Source organism: Papaver somniferum, unplaced genomic scaffold, assembly GCF_003573695.1.
Source record: "Papaver somniferum cultivar HN1 unplaced genomic scaffold, ASM357369v1 unplaced-scaffold_117, whole genome shotgun sequence".
Taxonomy (NCBI): Eukaryota; Viridiplantae; Streptophyta; class Magnoliopsida; order Ranunculales; family Papaveraceae; genus Papaver; species Papaver somniferum.
Window position 1 is genome coordinate 1450243 of NW_020620714.1, and position 17560 is coordinate 1467802.

Here is a 17560-nt window from a genome sequence, read left to right on the forward strand (position 1 = left end):
GTCTACGGAATGTGAAGAGGTCCAAACAATAGTAAGGGATTCTGGTCTATATGATTTGGTTGAAAATTATGTGAAGTGTGATTCTGTGACAGTCAATTGCTCCATTGAAAGGTATCATGGTGAAACTGATACCATGCACTTCCCGTTTGGAGAGATAACCTTGATCCCTGATGATGCTCAAAACATTCTAGGACTAAATGTTATCGAAAAATCAATTGCAGAAGGAGATAATTGTCCAGACCTAGAACGGCGGAAGTTGCACGCTCTGACTAACAAGCTATTGGGTTGGGACTACAAAACTTCTGCGGAAATCTTCTATGTATCTAAGAATAGTAGGACAAAGACAATCAAGCTGACACTTCTTAAGAAGACCTTTGAAAAAATAAAGGAAGGAAGTTTGAAGGATGGATGGGACCCTGCACAAATTCGTTATAAATCCGTCGTGTACCTGTTATTCATCTTGGGTAGTAAGGTATTCCCTGACACTAGTGGCAACAGGGTTAGTGCAAACCACCTTCGATACTTGGATCCGTTGGAAGATGTATTTAACTATTTTTGGGGCACTGTGGTAATGGAACATTTGATACGGAGATGACAAGGGCCTTTAAGACTGTTACAAACCAATTTTTCGGGAATTTCACTCTACTCCAGGTAATTTTTTTTAAACTTATGTTCTTATGTATATTGTTCATATGTGCCCTTATCATGAACTTAGAAAAATAATTTACTGATTCTTATATGTATCATTCTGCATTGGTATAAGTGTGGGCTTTTGAAATCTTCCCAACATTGTTCAAGGACTACTCCTTCTTGAAGATCATACACATTGACGACCCAAAGGAGCCTAGAGCCAAAAGATACGAGTTCAACAATATTCTGAAGCCCGATAACAATCGTTGACTGACAGATATGAGATTGACTCTGGACGAGATGACTACCAAAGATGTTGTTTTAGACCCTTACAGGGAGGATAGAAAAAACCGTCAAATTTTGAGGATTAATAACGTCGCATTTTACAGTGGGCATTTATTCTACCCAAAGGGATACGGTATGGCTGATCCTCGACGTGTGATGCGGCAACTTGGATATAAGCAATTACCTAAATTCATGACATCCTCTACTGAAAGGTGCACTCTTGACCATACTGAATGCATGACAACTTCCACAAAGTTTAGGATAGAGTATGATCCAATTCCAGAACCAACACATTGGAGGGATAGGGAACCACGTCGTTTGGTACATATTAGTAATTTGGAGATTGTGAACAACGTTGATCAAGCCGATCCCACCTACATTGATAATTACCTGGAATGCTCACATCCTTTTGTCGTGCGCCCGGACGACATCCAAGCTCCACCCCAGAAAATCCCTCATGTTCCAATTCTTACAAAGGCACCACCTACGATGGCCCAACATAATAAGACCCTTTTCTAGTAAGTATTGTTAATTGCTTAGTCATTTAATTTACACATAATCTTATATTAGCATATATATATATATATATACTAATTACGTGTTGGATTTATGAAACTAACGACATCGTCTTGGAAAGTTGAAGAAGATGTTTGGTTGCAAGTACAAGGAAGGAGAGATGTTATCCCTTGAAGACATGAAGGAAATCGAGGAAAAGCTCGATAAAATTGAAGTCCCAAGTGCAAAAGCTTTGTTTGGGGAAACGATGAAAGTGGAGGTCCACAAGAAGCAAAAGACCAAGTGATTAACTCTTTAGTTGTTTTTTTTTTCATTTGGATGGTGGTTGTTACGTTTTGAACAATTCCGAACTTTTTTTTGATTAAATCTTTAGTTGTTTTGGTTTATGATATCTGGATTAAGAAAATTTAAGCAAAATTTAGTTGTTTGGTTTATGTTGAACATGTTTGTATTTCTAGTAAAATGTTTTTCTTGTAAGTTTTATTTCCACCAAGGTGCCGCCATTGAAATGTTTAGGTTGCACAGATCCGGCACTGTTTCCGGCATAGATTGTTGATTATAATTCCATGTCATAACTTATACCGGCATGGAGAGAAAAGTCCTAAACCATGCCATACATTTGAGATGAATGGTCCAAGTGCCTGTATAGTTTTTGAACAGTGCCGGCCTGGTAATATGTATAAATATCCATGACCGGATTCCGATTGTTTTTAAATTGGAGGATTTAGTAGAAACCCGACATGTTAAATTATATAACTTTATATGCCGTCACTATGAGAACCCAACGGAAATTTAAACTACAGTACCGGGATTGATGAATCTCCCATCGTTTGTGAAGCTTGAAGCATGCTTCCTTAATCTATTTTTTGAGGATTGATTTCTCGAGATAAGGATTTTTCTTATTTGGTGGGTGCTTTGTGTAATTTTTTTCCAAAGGAATTGGGGGGTGGGGTATTATATAGAATGAAGCTCCAATGATCTTATTTTTCAAAAAAACTAGTTGGGTGAATCAGAGACGGATTCTTCTTAAGAAGATTGATAGGTTTAGTGCTTTTTGGTTAGGTTTTTAGGGTAGTTTTTGGTAAGATTTTGTGGGTAGATCTTTATGTAAACCCTCACGAGATTATAACTCGTCCACTTGGGTCACCAAGTGGTTTAAAGGCTTGATGCACGTGCTAAGTTCATATGTGCTTCTTGCAACAAGGATTATATTTGAAATAAATTAATTCAATACAAAATTCCGGCATAGATAGTATATATAATCCTAAGTCGGAATTTATTGTCAAAATGTTATGGTTTTTGTGTATAATAAACCATATTCCGGCATTTGTTTTATATACATTATAATGTCGGCACTTAATAACAACATATCGAACTTTCTCCGTTCACCGCCGGCATTAAGAATTCAATGCCCAACGACTATTTTCTTAAACCATAAACCAGTAAAGAGCATTTCCGCCATGGTATCTAAGTTACTGACAATGCCGGAATGATAAAGTGGAAAATAGCCGTTGTGTCCTCATCTATTTAAAGGAATGGATACACAATTGCACTTGATACCTCAAAAAAAAAGGTGAGCTCCTACACATATCTCTGATGGAAAATCCATCACCAACTACCGGTTTCATCATTGCAATGGAAAATAAAAACTTAAAAAGAACAAATTATCCACTCCGATAGGAAATCAATCATCATCCACCACCAACTCAATTGCCATTATACAAGAAGAACTTAAAAGGAAGGAACAAGCCACCAAATCAATTGACGCAATGGAAGAAGAGATACTTAAAAGAAGAATAGAAGAAGAATAAGCGTCAATAGAAGAAAAATATCGCAAAGGAACTAAGGAAATATATGAACGTGTTAAACAAGCGAAGATAGAATCGGATGTTGAGGAAGAAACCGAATGGATTAAAAATTTCTACATAGTATCATATTTCCCGAAAGATCACCGCCCATTGAATCTTTTTTAGTGTCTTGTTAGTAGTGGTCCTTATATGCCGAAGTTTGAGGAAGATAAGTGCAAGAAGCGCAAAATGGATTACGGGGATGAGTATGTAAGGAATCGGACAATTTCCCTCATTAAATTATGTCGCAAATACAACGATTTTCTTGCAAGATACAGAGGGAATACGTATCAAGCTCAGGACGCATATACCAAGTGGAGAAAAGATCCGTTTAGGAATTTCGAGGCTGCTTTGTTTATTGAATCTCCTTCCAAGAAATGATGTTAGTTGCAATTAGATTGAGATCTTTCATTTTATGTGTAATTTTGTTTATGTGGAAAATTATCGTTCCCCGTACGATTCTTGTATACCCTATTATTCTTTTTTGGATATACATAACCCTTTCTCTTATGGCTATTCTTCTCCTTGTATTTTCCACTTCTCTCGCAAACCATCTCAAAACGATTATTTGAACCTTGAGTATTCCTCACCAACACACATTTAAGAGCCGTCTCTTTCTCTTTAGCCCAAACAATTGCTTCCTCTTTATATTTTATTCCCTACATAAGGAAAACAAGGGGAGATTATAAGGTTCATTACAAGCAATGCATTAGTAAAGTTCAATATACTAGGTAAAAAGTATTCGTTGGTAACACACCAGAGGCATTTTATAGTATTTCGACGTATCCCGACCAAGCGGTCTTGCACTTGTTGGATGAATATATGTCACAACCTAAGGGTCGAATGAAAAGAAAATCAATTAGTTCCAAAATAAATTAAAATACTATGTCGGACCACAGTTCCGGCATGCTCGAACTGAACCAAAACTGATGACCAAATTTCATTTTTTTTCTTCGGCATACACAATTCATTAGCCATCAATGCTGGAATCATAGGTGCAGTCAAGATCATTATCTACGGTTTCATGCCGGTACAGTGTCCCAGCGTGGACCTTAATCAATATACCATGTCGGGATGTAGCTTTAAAAAACACTGCTTCCGTTATGTTTCTTGTAGGTACTGGCATAGTAAGGTTAAATTGAACCATGCCGGTACATGTGCCAGCATTCATGTTAATTAATCAACCACGCCGGTAGCGTATTCCGTAGTAGGTAAAAAGTAACTTTTGTACCGGCATGGTTTTTTGGTTGATTACTATGCCGGATTTTATTTCAAATGTGGGATATCGAGTTGTCAGCATGGACGTAGTATGAATGTCATGCCAGTATTTCTGCTTCCGTCTTTGTATTCATACCACGTCTATGCCGGCACCGATCTTTTTCAGCTGCAAAAATGATGGATTCAAAGAAAAAAAAAATCAATTTTTCAACCTCTTATCAGCTTTACCTGAGTATTTGGAGTGCTTGTATGTTGAACTAGTTTACTCTCTTTGGTTGGTTCTTCAAGTAACTCTCCATGCTCATCAAAATCATCATCTAAGGGTATTGGTTCCACAAATACTTGCAATTGTGAGTTCTTGTCATTAGCTGAAGATTGGAGATACAATCCTGGTTGTAGTTGAGCTAAAGATTCAGCAACATCAATTCTCTCTTCACAATATTCCTCCATTTTCACAAAAAAAAAATTCCCTCTCATATATTTTTTCCCTCCTTCTACTCTCACCTCACTCACCCAAATACAAATAAAAATACACACTAATCAATTCAAAAATACTTAAGATTTTTCCTAATTATAATTAAACACTAAACTCGATTATTAAGGGGTAGATTAGGAATTACATCAAATACTAAGATAAGAGGTGACCTTGATTTGATATTTGGATCCAGTTTTTGTCCTTTTCCTCTATCCCACAATTAGTTTTGATATCCCCAATCGTGCGTTCTTTTTTTATCCTTATTATGATTTTTAAAGTAATTTTAATATGCTCACATATATCCAAAAACATTTCAAAAAGTTCATGAGGCACGGTTTAATATATTTTGTCTAATTGTTCAAATATCCTTAATTAAGAAACCTATTATAGAGGCTCCGAGATTTTGATTTTGACGGTTCACAAGATGACGAAAATTCGGGTCATCAAATAATAATCTCAAAAACCTTTTAACCCCATAATTAATTAAGGCCAATGATTAGGTTAACTAAAATAAGAAAGATTAATGATAATATTAGTAGTAAGATTAAATTAATCATTTGATTTGTAATTAATTTTGAAAATCAAAATTAAAAATTCGGATCTTTTATTTTTTGAAAATTGAATATTTCCTAATTGTATCTAAAATATACGGTTGGGAGTTCATATTTCCCGACCGTATACGAAGTTAGGATAACTTAAGGTTAGGTTTTCCAACCATGTACAAAATTAGGTAACTTATGACTGGAAAATTGTGAAAAATAACCACTTGCGGTTGGAAAATTTTTGATTTTGATTTTTTAAAAAATTTAATATCCGAAGAAAAACCTAACCGTAAATATTATATAAGTTGGAGTTCATATTTTCCCAACCGTAGAAAATTTATAAGGTGAGCAAATCAATATTTTCCCACCGTAAATCAATCCTACGGTTGGGAAATCAATATTTCCTAATTGTATTCAGTTCTAAAGCTAATTTTTCGATATCTAATTTAATAGAATCTAACCTATTCATGGGATCAAAAGCAATAAAAAAGGGTCTGGTTTCGATTCTTATCCAATTAAATTTATTAGTGGCTGAGAATCGACAATTAATCGTCGTTGAAGGAAAAAAACGGAAAAAAAGAAAGAAGAAGCGATGAAGGAGAACAAGCTACGGTTTTTTTTCTCTTTTGGGTTTGGGTTTATTTTTTGATTTAATTATGTTTCGATTTGATATTATTTTGGTTATCAAATGCTAATTCTATATTTTTGATAATAAATTAGGTCCCCTTATCCACATTTAGGATAGTTGAATCCATAAAAACCCTCAAAATCAAATCCTTGGAGCCCCTATAATAGATTTCTTAATTAACACGTTTAGGAAATTTGTAGAAATCACCTGATATAACCTTTTTTTTATCTTATTTTTTCTTAATAAACACTTTATTCTTTACATATATTTTGCTAACAAGTCTAAAACGGAAAATAAATGAATTAAGATAGCGCATGTTTTTCCATCTATATTTATATTAAGGCTAAAAATGGTTTGATATATTTTCGAAATAAATTCAGAGATGCTACACAATATCTTACGCCAAATTTAGTCATTCTTGTAATGGCAACTTATGCCAAATTTGGCAAAAGAATGTGTTTAATAAGAAAAAAAATCCCCATTAGATTTTCATGATTCTGACTGCTGAAACGACTTTTAGACATCAATATATAAATTTTTCCTTCTCTTTATAACCCTAATCATGCCTCTTCTCTTTCTCTCTGGACACCTAAATTTCACACAAAGCATAACTCTCTTTAGTTGGATATCAGTTTAATGTTTATTTTATTTTATTTTTGCTGTTTTAATTGTTGGGATTGATTTCATCCAGATATCACCACTGATTTCACTTATTATTACATTTTGCAGGTAAAAGGTTTTTAATTCTAACCAAAGAGATGGGAGTCAGGTATGTTTATTATTATTTTATGAGGTTTTGGGTTTTTGCTCTTTGTTTATTTTACTTATTTTGATGTTTTAGATGAAGGTTTTTTAATTTGGAACAAATAGGGATTGGGTTTTTCTTCTTTGTTCTGTTTTAATTTGATTTTTGGGTTGGTACTTTCTTTTAATCCATTTTGCATATTTTTTTATTCTGTATACCAGAGACAGCAACGACCTTGAGGATAATCAATACTACGTAGCATTATTCTCTTATAAAACCTACTAACCAATATTGGTCATCTATTCTATCACTTCTTACCCCCCCCCCCTTCTCGTAATGGAGTTCAAAGAAATTAGCATAATTTTTATATAAGCAGTCGAGTGTGAGGATTGAATTGAGTATTTTGCAGTTTTAATGGATTGTGTTCTTTTTCTGTTGATGATCATGTACAAAGTCTAAACTTTATCGGTTGCAGAATATGATGAGAAACATTTTATACAATATTTTCTGTTGTGATTGCAAGGACAACTAAGTTACTCATTTGAGCTTTCAAGATACAAGTTGTGAATTAGTGCCTGTAACCATCAATTTTCTACCCTATAATTTTAAAAATAGGAATTAATATGAATTTTTAAGCTAGTTATATGCCTCTAATAAGGTCAGAAATGTTTACAAGGATGTAAAGTTTTGTATCACAAACGATGTGAAAATTGCATTATGTTTCTCATTAACAAAATATGATTTGTTATTCATCTTCATTTCATTTTGGATTTATACACATATTCTTAGTATTACACCAATTATGTATGGACTATGTTCGTGCTTTCAAGTCTTCTAGCAATTCAGATAAGCAAATTTTGTATGATAAGAGTGGATGAAAGATGTAGATGTGGAAAATCCTACTACTACATCCAATGGATCTCAAACACACGTAGTACGTAAATAAACATGAGATGAACATGAACACAAGATATACGTGGTTCTACGTGATTACCTACATCCACGGGGGTGAAATTAAGATCTTATTACTCAAATCAAGGTTACAAGTGATGGTTCTTACCTACAATCTCTCTCACACAAAGTGTTCTTTATTGCCTTTTATGTCTCTCCTCCATTTCTCTCTTACCTCTTGTAGCTTTCTACAAGGCACTTTATTTATAGGCTAACATGTAGACACATCCAAATTACAGTGTGAGTCATAGTTTATCTTTCTTGATGTTCTTTTCGTGTAATGAGTGAAGTTTCGTCCGAGATGTTGATCTGACCTTGGTGAGTATGACTCCCGATATTCTTCTACCTGATGCAAGTCACTTGATATTGCATGATCTGATATCTCCTGTCATGCTTTCCCAATTCTTCTTATCTTCTCCAACTACCTTGTAAGAGCATTTATTACTCTAGCGTCCGACACACGCCTTTCAATCACATCCGAGTTTCTTCTTTACACGTGCTTTCTTCACGGGTTATTTTAAGTACCTCTTTCTCCGTGCCAAACTTTAAAGGTACGATTTAGTGCTTCACTCCTTCCTTAGACTTGGTGTGACATTGCTTAGGATTGCTCCACCTAGGTTTGTCGATTATTTACTCCTACAAAACAGATGCAGGCGATAAGTAATCACAATAATTAAAAATCAGCACAAAACATATTCATTTGAAAATCTCAAAAACATTCTTAATCATTTTAGTTTCGGATATCACCTTGAGTATCAAGGAATATCTTAACCAATTAATTAATAATAAGATTTCATCTCATGTTCAAATCACTCATTATGTCGACATCTTGAACTTTCTTTTTTGCAAACCCAATTTCCAAAATCACATAAACCCTAAGCGTACGTGACTAAGAAAATTGGTTTTTCATATTGGGAACAATTTTACCATGACTCCAATTGTAGGTAGGGATCGGTTCTACCTTGACTCACAATATAGGTAGGAATCAGTTTTACCTTGACTTCCAATATAGGTAGGGTTTTGTTCTACCTTGACTACCAACGTGAGTTAGGATCGGTTCTACCTTGATTCCATATATATGTTAGGATCGGTCCAACCTTAGAACTTCAATGGAAATCGGACCTTCAATCCCATTGATAGCTTTCAACTACGAAAAAAGTTCGTAAGTCTACTTCCTTAAACTCATATAACTAAATAAAGTTTTCTAGGAATGAAATCAAACCTAAGTTCGCTACACAATATATTAACAAGTTATAAAGATTATGGTGATGTCGCAATTACGAAGTTCAAGAGATAAATATTATACTTTGTAATATAATGTACCAATACAAAGCATTCACAACTATTGGTATATTATTCCTTGACACTTTGATCATAATAAGATGATCAAGTCTTTAATACTAGATTTTCATGTATATAACTTTGCATGTTATGTTTTCAATCAAAAATTACTTTAAAGAAACGACATAGAAATGGAAACAAGTCAAGTCATGGATTACTAACCTCAAGTGGAAGGATGATGTCGAGATGTCTTCAGATTCTTCAGGTCTTCAGATTAATACTTGTATGTCTCAACATTTCAAGACTTTCTAGTCTAACCTAATAAAGATGAATCTAGTAATTTAAGTATCAAGCGACCTATGAGTTTTGTTACTAAAATGTGATAACCAACCTTGACATACCAAGGCTTGGCGGGTTCAATCGAGCAGTTCTCTAACAGTTCGTGAATCATGGTTTAGGTCTTGAGTATTAATGAACATTATTTATGCTTGTAAGTTCAAAAGGCATACTTACCAATATGAACTATCATTATACACAGTTCTAGAACCCTGGACCATAGTTTATTCTTTTTTGTGATTTCAAGGAGGACTTCTCACATTCCTACATGAATTTATAATAAAAATTTCATATATACTGAGAAAGTTTTTGTTTGAATCTCAAGTTATATATCTTAGCTTAAATTCAAAGCTATCTAGAGCCTTGAAAATATATAATATAGAGACTCGTGCAACAAATATTGTTAATCCGTGGCACTTCTATGTCCTTGTTGCTAAGATATAGTTGTACTCTATAACTTAGGTTCTTCATGAACTACATTCTAGGTTATGACTCAAGAACTTCACTTAGGGATTTGTGAAGCAATGCCAGACTATCTTTTACCTGATATTTTTTATATCTGGATCTTGTTTTTATTGATCTTCGAGGTTCTTGTTATCTCAGATCAAGAAAAAGATAAATAGAAATCAAAAAGTTCTCTTCCTCTCGGACTTTGTGATTCATCGAGATTCAAAACTATTCCCCTTGAGCAGGTTTGCATAATTATGGGTTACTCCAGCACTTTGCACGATTGGCATGATGACCACTGTGCGGGATCATTCCATCTTCGTCTCTGTTTCCTACCCCTCTTCTATGACAACGCCTTCTACGATGAAGTGCAAGTAGCTTGCTTGGTTCTCACTGGTACTTCGTGGGATCTTGCTGGATGAGAGATTAAGCCCCCCACTATGGTCACCAACTTATTTAAGGTGAAAAAGGATAGAAGGCCAGTACAAGTCATACTAAGTACCACACCTATGCCTAATGGGGGAAGTTCCAAAGATCCTTTACAAATCCCTATTATTCTCCCTTTCATTTTCATCTCTTACCCCATCATGAAACATGTCCTTTCTTTCCTTTATTACTAAGCTACCACGTTCCTTATAGAAACATAGACTAGACCTAGAGGTAAATTCTTAACTTTATGACTTTCTTAATGCTTTTAGGCCTTGGATTAGACCCAACAAAATTTCCTTCGTTGGGCCTTGAATTAGACCCCATTTTTTTGACTTTATAGGCCCCCCAAGTCCCCATCTCTATTATATACTTATACTACGGATACCATTTTTTGTAGGGTAACAACTTTTCATGTATTAACAATCCGCAAAAGGAACCGATGATTATTAGCCTTACCTCATTCCAGAAGGGATCCGTCATATAAAAAGATATGCAATGCTCTAAAAAGAGTTAATAATCATTTCTAACACGATGGTATGAACTGTGATCGTTTACAAAAACCATCTTTCTCGGATGATATCATCTTTTAATAATCAACAAAAATTCTACTTCTTGTCCATGCTGGTAAGTTATTTTTCTTTTTTTGTATCCATCTCTTAGTTTTTCGCTTTAGGAAGTTTGAACTTGCAAGATGCTGAATTTTCTTATAGAAACTGGTTGATTGTGTTTACTTCTTGAAGAGTGTGTTCTGATTCCGTTTACTATATATTTCTTCCGGGATACAACAATGCTTTTTTTAGCTAAGAATCTTTGAATAGTGGACATGAATGTCAAAGAATGCATCGTATTCAGATGATGGTGTCTTACTTTGTTCTTTAAGGTTTGCATAATGTGAGTTCTTGAACCAAAACAAACGCTAGGTCTTTCATTTACTAGTAATTATTATTATAAGTGATATTAAAAGTTGAAATTGTACGAACGGAATAAGCACTGGAGATCCATATCTTTCTATAATGTCATCCTTGATTCTTGATACTTTTGCTCATCCTGTAGGAAATGGTGCTTGTATGATAGTGCTTGTCTGATTGTTGTACATCTATATAGGTCCACCAATATAGTATATTCATTTTTCAGTAATTTTTCACAATTGTTTTGTATCTCAGTGATGTTTAAACCTTTGGTTTGTTGTAGGTTTGTCGATATAGAAGTGTTGGCTTAGTTCGTCACCCAACAGTACCCCTTTTTTGTTGGTCAGTTGTCTTTATAAACTTTAGAACTTAGATATAACTTATATGAATTTAGGATTTGATTTATTGTTTCCTTTTTTGTGATTTTGAAGTTAATAGTGTGTTTGGCTGGGGAAATAATTTTTCCAGGGGATTCGTAGATCCATCGGATTACAAATTCCAAGAACCATATAAACCCTTATTGCAGTTGGTAAATCAACAAAAATCTTTTGATTTGTATACATTCCATATTTATAATCCTGTATACCGTTTGGCAGCGGATAAATATTTTAAAATTTTTGGTACATTTTAATTTGTACATACATGCATATATACAGTTTTTATCCTCAATTAATTCAATCTCAAAGATTATCCGAAATATTTTTTTTCCGAAGATAAATAAAATTATTCATTTTTGTTAATATGAATAAAATTATTATTATTTAAGATAAATAAAATTATTATTTTTTTAGTTTGAGGATATTATCAAATAAATTAATATATTAATTTTCTGAAGATAAATAAAAATATTATTTTTAAATCTTTTTGAAGATAAAAAAGATATATTTTTATTTTACTATACGTTATATTTTTTTTGTGAGCATAGAGTTTAATAATGGTAAAAAGAGGCCGGTCTATGAATTCCTTACCAACTTTCCCCGCTAATTTTTAGGCATCTCCAATAGGGGGTGAAATTTTTGTTTTAGAATGACATATATGATTATAGACCCCATTTATGACGTTCCTTTATATACCCCTGAAAATACTAATGGTACCCGCATTAGTTAGCTTTTTTTTAAAGCATACCATTAGTTAGTTATGTTAGTTATGATTTAGTTAACATGAAACTTATTAAAGTATTTCAAACTTTTTGATACCTATACCCCTCTTTCAAAGTTATTATATAACCACATATAAAACCATAAAAAAAAGATTCCACCGTATGCGCAAGAAAATTTCTACGCTATTTATGTTTATTTGAATCTAAAATATATGGTACAACCTTGACTATTGGAGATGAGTTTTAGGAAAATAGTCTTATTTAGACCCAATATGAAAAGCATAAAAAATTAGGTCTAATAATGGCCTCCACGCAGGGTTTCTTTTTTACCTACTATCGGAGAAGCTTTTTGAGGGGAGGGTCGGATTTAAAATGGAGGAATTCGTAGGATTACAAATCCAATGGGAAACGTGAATTCGAGTGATTTGGAAAACCAAATAAGCGAAATGAATTGTAATTCCACCAAATCCCCTAGTGCCATGAATCCCATCTCAAAGAGTATAATTGTAATTCCGCAACCAAATGCACCATAAGTGTAAACTGAATTCAGTTATGAATTATGTAACCAATGGTTATTTTTTTCTTTGATAAGTCAGACACTGATTTTTCGGCACTTTCAGCGGAAATTTGTGTCGTATAAATCGCTTATACAATACTACCTAAATGTCTTAAAACGACTTTTCCCCCACCAGTAAGTGGTGCAGTAGAAACCGAGGAAATGGAGTATCTCTCTTTCGGATACAGACGAGTGATATTTGAGGATAATTCTAAATTTATTTTGCATCAAACAATAAGAGTATATGAATTTTTTATTTTTCCTTTATTATTATTTTTTAGTGGTAATCGACATACATATATTATTCCTGATGCTTCAAAAAAAAATACTATTCTTGGAAAATCTTTTATTATAATCTAAAGCAGTAATGAAAACTGTTAAGTACTGTAATGTTAGTGAACTAGTGTAATAGGAGTGTTAACTTTACAATTAGTTGTGTGTTATTCAAATGAGTGGATATTAGACATCCACACATTTTCCTTATAAGGTCTTTTATAGACCAAGTAGAATAAAAAGTGTATTATCTCTTCAATTTAAATGAAAATAGAGAGAGTGAGAAGAACTAAATAGGTTCCCTCTTCTCCATTAATGAAACCATCCATAAACGTCTCTTTTTAATCATCCAAACAACCAACAATTGGTATCAGAGCTTAGATCTATTAGATTTTATCTTGGTGAGTGGAAAAAAAAAATTTACCCATTAAATCAAAAACTCAGCAACATTCAAAACTTCCAAAAACTAGATCTAGAAAAGAAAAAACCAATTTCTTCAATCAATCTTCAACCAAATCAATGGAAAGTAGTAGTAACTCAAGTTTATACATTCAAAAACCTTCAATACCTCTTTTTCATGGAGAAAATTATGATTTTTGGTCCATCAAAATGAAGACCTTGTTTCTTTTGGTCCATCAAAAGAAAAAACTAGATCAAGATGTGTGGGAGATTTTTCAAGATGGGTATGATGAAATTGAAGATACATCAACTCTAGAGCAACCACAAAAGGATTTACTTAAGGAGAATATGAAGAAGAATGCAAAAGCATCCATGTACATCCAACAAGGAGTTGGAGACACTATCCTACCAAGAGTAATTTATTTTCCTATAGCTAAGGAAGCTTGGTATATCCTCCAAAAATAGTATGGAGGTAATAAGACGGTAATAGAATTAAAATTACATTCATATAAAAGAGATTTTGAGAATCTAAAAATGAATGTTTGAATGAGTTTTCTTCAAGAGTTGTTGAAGTTTTTAATAATATGTTGATGTGTGAAGAGAAGATGGAAGAAAGAAGAATTTGTGAGAAGATATTGATTTGTTTGCTGGAAAAATTTGAACCCATTGTGGCGGTTTTAGAAGAGACTAAAGATTTCTCTACATTAAAGTCACAATAATTATGGGCTTCTTTGAAGGTGTATGAACAAAGGGTGTCTAGGTACTCGGAAAAATCAATTGAAAGTGCATTTCAATCAAAATTAAACTTGGACTCAAAAAATTCAGCAATGAAGAAAAATGAGTACAAGGGTGATGCTTCATCTAGCTTCAAAGGAATGGGAAAATGAAGGAAATGAGGATGAAAATCTAACAACTACACAATGAGTGATTCTTTACAAGCACCAAGATGCAATTTTTGCAACAAGAATGGTCATTTGGAGAAGAATTGTTCGAACAAAGGAAAACCCCAATGTTATTATTGCAAGAAGCATGGACATTTGGAGAAGGATTGTAGGTACAAAGGTGAAGAACAAGCCGGTAGAACCGAAGAGAAAAAAGAAAAAAAAAATTTGTTTTATGCTTGTAAAGTGCTACGGAGACTTCAAAGAGTGTAGTGTGGTTTGAGAATAGTGGTTGTACAACTCATATTTCCGTTGTGAAGAGCTTTTTTGTTAACATGGGTACATCCATACACTCTCTAGTGAAGATGGGGGATGGAAACATGGTTCAAGCTAACGGAAGAGGTACAATTTTTGTGCAAACTATCAATGGAGCAAAATACATTAGCTATGTGTTATATATTTCGGATTTGGAAAAAAATTTCTTAGTGATGGGAAACTTGTGGAGCTTGGTTATATGGTTCATTTTAAAGATGGATATTCCACCATTTATAACAAGAAGCACAACCACAAGAGACAAGACATGAAGAGTATAAAGATGGAGAAAAATAGAAGCTTTCCAATCATCTTTGAAAAGGAGAAGAATGTTGCATTGAGGACGGAAACCATTGATGAAACATGGTTATGGCATAAAAGGCTTGGGCATTTGAATTTAAATAGTCTCAAGGTGCTTCCCAACAAGAAAATGGTGCAAGGACTTCCACAACATACCAACCACAAGGATGGAGTATGTGAAGGTTGTGCACTTGGGAAACAACATTGCCAACCATTCCTAAAAGGTGTAGCATGAAGAGAAAAATAACTTCTTGGTTTGGTACATACCGATATGTGTGGACCAATGAAGACACCAACTCATGGAGGTAATAGATATTTTATCTTATTCATTGATGATTTTAGTTGTATGACTTGGATTTACTTCATGACACAAAAATCCGAAGTTTTTAGCATCTTCAAGAAGTTCAAGAGCCTTGTGGACAAGAAAATTGGTCACTAAATCAAAGTTTTGAGAAGTGATAGAGGCAAAGAGTAAAAAAACAAAGACTTTGACAAATTTTGTGAAGACGAAGTCTTGGAAAGGCAACTAATCGTAGGTTATACTCCTCAACAAAGTGGTGTTTCCGAGAGAAAGAACCAAACCGTGATGGAGATGGTGATGTCCATTATTCATGTGAAGGGTATGCCTAAAGTGTTTTGGGCCGAAGCCGTCAAAATCGATGTCTACTTGATGAATAGGTGTCCAAAAAAATGTGTATGGGATAAAACTCCAATTGAAGCATGGGTGGTAGAAAATAATCGGTAAGGCATCTTAAAGTCTTTGGTAGTGTGTGTTATTCTCAAATTCCTAAAGTGAAAAGAACAAAGTTTGATGAATCAAGTGAGAAATGTGTATATCTAAGCAATAGCCTCCAATCAAAAGGTTATAGATTGTTTAACTTGAAGAAAAACATAATTATTACAAGTCGTGATGTCTTGTTTGATGAATGAACTTCATGGAATTGGGAAGAAGGTAAAATTGAGAATAGAACCATTTTTGTTGATGAAGAGAAAGAAGATTCACCAATAAATGAAGTTGAATAAGGTGAAGCAAATGAGTAAGAACTACCTCAAACACCTTCAAATACAAGACAATGAGCATCTCCAAGTATGTCTCCAAGTACTAGTGCATCAACATCACCACCATCGGCACCAAAGAAGATGCATAGGTTGAGTGAAGTGTATGAAAGATGTAACTATTGTATGGTTGAACCGGAAAATTTTGAAGAAGCATCAAAAGAACCAGTATGGATAAAATCCATGGAAGAAGAAGTTGTTGCCATTAATGATAACGACACATGGGAGAAAGTAGCAAGGACAAGTGACAAAGAAGTTATTTGTGTGAAGCGGATTTACAAGGTGAAGTACAATTCGGATGGATCGGTTCAAAGGAACAAACCAAGGTTGGTGGCAAAGGGATATTTACAACAACCGGGCATCGACTACAATGAGACTTTTGCACCGATTGCTCGTCTTGACACCATTAGATCCGTGATTTCTATGGCTTCCCAAAGAGGTTGATTACTTTATCAACTTGATGTCAAATCGGAAGTGAATGGAGAACTCGATAAAGAGGTCTATGTAGAACAAACACAAGGTTTCGTGGTGGAAGAAGAAGAAGACAAAGTATACAAGTTGAAGAAAGCTTTGTATGGTCTCAAGAAAGTACCAAGAGCTTGTTATAGTGAGATAGATGGATACTTAAAAAGGAAAAATTTCAATAAAGAAAGAGTGAGCCTACATTATATGTAAAGACACAAGGTACGTTTATTATCATCGTTGCTTTGTATGTTGATGATCTTATCTTTACAGGTAATGATGCTCATATGATTAAGCAATTCAAGAGAGAAATGATGATGATATATGAGATTAGTGACATGGCTTTGCTCAAGTACTTCCTTGGTATTGAAGTTCACCAAAGTGAAGATGGAGTGTTCATTTCTCAAAGCAAGTATGCCAAAAAGGTGTTGAAGAAATTTGGTATGCTTAGTTGTAAGCCCACATCAAAACCACTTGTAGTAAATGAGAAACTCAAGAAAGATGATGGAGGAAGAAAGGTTGATGAGACTTACTATAGAGGTCTTATTGGAAACTTTTTGTATCTTACACATACAAGACCCAACATCATGTTTTCTTCAAGTATGCTTTCTAGGTTCATGAGTTCACCTAGTCATCTACATCTTGGCTTGGCAAAGAGCTTGTTGAGGTACATACAAGGAACAATGAATTTTGGAATCATGTATTCTAGAAATTTGGATGTCAAATTAGTTGGATATTGTGATAGCGACTTGGGAGGATGTATTGATGAAATGAAGAGTACATCGGGGTATGCTTTTTCTCTTGGGCATCAATAGCTACATCTCATATTGTATGGCTAAGAAGAATCATGGAAGACATTCAAGAGAAGCAAGAAGAAACCACCGTAATATTTTGTGACAACAAATCAGCAATTGCTATGTCCACTAATTCGGTTGAGCATTGTAAAGCAAGGTACATCAAACGCAAGTACCATTTCATTCGAGA